We start from the raw sequence: 4,518 nt of genomic DNA on the forward strand, positions 1-4,518 counted from the left end.
ACTTTGGTCGGATCTTGTGCAAGAGGAGATCAGGCGGAATACCAGGGGTGGATCTTCATCAAAGGCATCTGATGAAGAAAATTGCACTTTGGCTACCAAAGCAAAGAAGGGGAAGGAGAAGGGTTCTCTTTCTGAATCCAGTTCTTCCAATGATGGGAAGAAGGTTGACAAATCGAAAGTGCAATGCTTTCGTTGTCATGAGGTGGGCCATTATGCTGCAAATTGTCCACGGAGGAAATCCAAGAAGGGATCCGGGAAGGATTTGAAGGTGAGGCACTTGCTTCACAGTTTGAGTTGGATTTCACAATCTTCGCATGCATGGTTTCATCCATGGTGGGAAGTGGTTGGTTTCTTGACAGTGGAGCTTCTTTCCACATGACTGGTGACAAGAGTTTGTTCAGTACTTTGGAGGAGAAATATCTCCAGATACTCATAGCGATGGATAATGATGAGAAGTATAGTGTCTCAAGTGTAGGCACGGTTATTTTTCAGAGGGAGCATGGAGCTCGCCTTACCTTGACCGATGTTAAGTATGTACCAGGACTGCAGAGAAACTTGGTGTTGATCGCGATGCTGGAAGACAAAGGCTATGATGTAGTCTTCAGTAAGGGAAAGGTTTTCCTTGGACACATCATCACTAGACAGGTGAAGTAGATTGGTTCATGGGTCAAGAACCTGTATGCTCTTGAGGTTCTAGATGCATGCAAAGCCTTGAGCAGCGAGGAAACTGATGGAGACTTGGTGGTTGAGAGGGTGCGTATATTACCTCTCAACATGCAGAGCCAGAAGAAGTCTCAGACGACTGTGGAGGAGCCACGATTGGTGCAACAGCTTCAGGAGGTTGTGGAGTAGCCACAACAAGGGAAGCTGAGAGGAGATCGAGTAGAGACATCTACTCATGCAGATACCTCCAGTAGGGGAAACTTCGAGCCAGGTGGGCTGAGGGATCACATGCAGCCATACCTCCAGGTAGGAGGTGGGGCGATATAGAGTGATCGTCCCAAGGAGGAGGGGCAGGATCCTTGAGGTACCCAACCTCTTGGATAAGACCTTGCTATGGGAGCCCCAATGTGGAGTAGCAGGAACTGATTGATTGGGTAGAGACAGATGCGGATGGAGCGACAGAGAGAGCGACAGTGTAGGGAATCCCAGGACAGCGCATAGCTAGCAAGCTGCAGCAATGCGAGAGGCACAAGTGTTTTGCACAGTGCTAGGTGGCACAAAGAAGTGTGCGATGGTGCGAGATGCATGGAGATGCTGCAGTAGCGCAAATGTCAAAGAGGGAGCACTTGTCAGCAGCAGGTAGAGCTTCAACATCAGAGTATGTTCCTAGCCCAACAGAGTGGTCAGTTGGGAGTGTTTTTGTTCCAAGTGTTGTTGGAGCAAGTGGACCGGGCAAATGTGTTACATGCAGAACATTCCAGAGTTGCAGGATAGGGGTTGCAAATAATCCATATCTTGTTGAGAGGGAGTGTTGAAAATGCAACAAGATGGTGGAGCTTAGTGGAAAGGAGTCGCCTTCACTAAGTGGGCCTGCAGGCTATTTTTGGCGCAAAGTCTATTTTTAGACATATGGATCATGGTATATGAGTTGCAGGATACTATTTGTGGATGATTGGTCATGTTGGTAAAAATAGATGGACTTCTATTTTTAGACATATGGGCGGAGTCTATTTTTAGACTGCCAGGCTAAAAATAAAACAATCGAATATTATTAGCTCTTAATAATATTTGGACTATAAACATTATCTTATCCTCTTGGAGCACTTCAGTTCGAGCTACGGATGTGGCACATGCAGCTGTCAGAAGGAAATACGCTTTTCTTATGGGTTAGTTGAGCTATTACATGATGGACTTCAGTTAGAACTCAAGTGATTAAGTTTGGTGGAGTTGATTGAGGAGTTGATGGAGTTGTGTTCAGTTTGACTTGGTTGAACTAGTTGTATTTAGTTTAACCGCAGAATACACTAGTGATGAGTGATGTGAATTAATTAATTCACTAATTATTGACTCATAAAGCAACTAAAGAATACATCAGTTAACTCAGTGCATGGACAGTTCAGTGGAGACAAGTGTTAGAGGTGGGTGAAAGAGTGAGACTGCTATCAGTTGTGACTATAGCTGTGCATGATATTTGCACATGCATTGATTGAGATTTCCAATGAGGATTGCACAGTACAAGCCAAGGAAAACGAGCTTGGATCATTCCTATTCTTGCTTTGGATTGCGCAGTAGAGGCAGGCAGACAACAGAGGAGATTTGAACTTGTGACTTGATTCAGATCTAAGCTAGTTTTGTGTGTAACAGGTGGAGATAGTATTGAGTACTTGTGAGGAGTATTTTACTATGTATTGTTACATGTTCTCTATCATTATAATATACAGATATTTGGGGGTTTTCCGCTGTATGCTTTCCTCGGTTACATACTGTGTTGATATGTGTTATTGATGTGTTTCAATGTGCGCATGCGAATGTTTTGATTTTGCAAATTGATGGTCAACGTAGAGGAGGTTATGTATTATGCATGCATTCCGCAAATAGTGTATAATCAGGATAATCTTTGTGAATAAGTGTCATATTATTCAAAATTTCTACATTTACTAAGTAGATGTTATTGTTCCGTAATTTGAATTGACGAAATACTTTTTTAGGGTGTTGTTGTGCTTAAATATGTATTGATGAAATGGTTTGTGTTTCGATTCATTTACCATGTCAGTATTAATGAAATATTATGTGTGACAATGTCATTTGTACACCATTATGGCTTTCGACACACATCAAAATGACATTCCAATCTATTGGGTCATATAAAAAAAACTCAGTGCAAGAAACAATTGTTACATCGTTGCAAGCATTTCACCAATGTATTTTGAATTCTAATCCCACATGTAAACTTTCATCCTCTTTTGCAAGTTACACCCACGCAAAGATCTAGACGATAACATGCATATATGTCTTCATTTGTCTTTCTTTCATTTTATTGTGTAATTATTTAGTTCTTGTTTGTTCACATTTATATTTTTCATCCACAATGTTGTGTTCCATTATCAAATAATTCTTTGCTTCAAGTATATGTGTTGTTGTTCGCTAGAAAACTTGACCGAATATGTTCGTAACACTATAAGAGGGATACAAATGTCCACATCTCTAAGGAACATAATGTATTACTCATCATTAGTTGAAGATACCACAAATAAATGGTTAGATATCTATGGGAAGTTCTTCCTGCGAATTGATTTCATTAACTATTTCAAATATCAGTGATAGTGGCAATTGAGTATAACTCTATCATCATGATACATTATTGTTGGAGAGTTGGCTGCTGTTATTTCTAAATCCATCATAGTGATAAATGCTTATTGTTGGTGATTTGGCTATTATAATTTCTACATTTTTCGTGTTAAAAAATTATAGTTTGTGAGTTGGGAAGCATTATTTTTAACTGCATTGAATCAATACTTTTTTATTGTTGGTGATTTGGCCAATGTCAGTCTTACACTAATATATCACGTCTTCAAAAAATAATAAAAATATTTTTCACTAATGTCAACCAAAAGGAAAAAACAAATTGATCATCTTAGATCTATAATTGCAAAGTTGAAGTAGTTCCAAAAGTTGCACAGGGTATCTTGAAAGTAGATTTCCCAGTCATCCATTTTGTTAGTTAGGTGATCCCTTAGTTAGGTTATCCCAACCAAGGCGCATCAACTTACCTTCTAGTTATTTGAGGGGAATAAATAGAGGGGATATATTGTTCGATTCTAAACAATTTGCTTCCTCCCCCCATGTAAAGAATCTATGTATTGGGTTTCATTCATCCCATGGTTGGGAATTGATGATCTATTCGATCTCCGAAAATTAAGGATTTTCCCATAGTGAACTAATGCGATCATGAGTCGGAATATTGGAAATTCTCACGCACATAATGAATCCACTTGGATATCTTTTTCATCCCTCTAATAAGCATGAATTTTTAAAATGAATCACACTTCTTCACTTCATAAGGGGTCCATTGATGAAAAGAGTCTAGAAAAAGCTTCCGAAATTTTAAGTATTTTGAAGAGACCATTGTTTCCATTTTCCCTTTCCTGGAGAGGTAATAATTTGTAAAATGAATCACACTTAATTAGATCCCGATGATTTTTTCAAATCCCCAAAAGGTTCACAATTAAAAATCTCTGAGAAGCTTATTCTACAATCTAGTATGAGGGACATGTAAGTATGTCATTGTCCTCAAAAAATAATAATTTTTTTTATTTATTTTATTATTATTATTATTATTATTATTTATATTTTATTGTTTTTTTCGCTAATGTCAACCAAAACAAAAATTAAATAACCGTATAAATAAATAATTAAAAATAGAAGATAGGCTCATTCTACAATCCAGTATGAGGGACATGTGTAAGTATGTCACGGACATGTGTAAGTATGTCACGTCGTCAAAAAATAATAAAAATAATTAGTAATTAAAAGAAAGTTCTATTTGAGTATGAACTCTCTCTCTCTCTATTATGT

The sequence above is a fragment of the Pinus tabuliformis genome, chromosome 4_1, assembly GCF_031772625.1.
Source record: "Pinus tabuliformis cultivar Carrire ecotype Pingquan chromosome 4_1, CPIR1, whole genome shotgun sequence".
In the NCBI taxonomy this organism is placed as follows: domain Eukaryota; kingdom Viridiplantae; phylum Streptophyta; class Pinopsida; order Pinales; family Pinaceae; genus Pinus; species Pinus tabuliformis.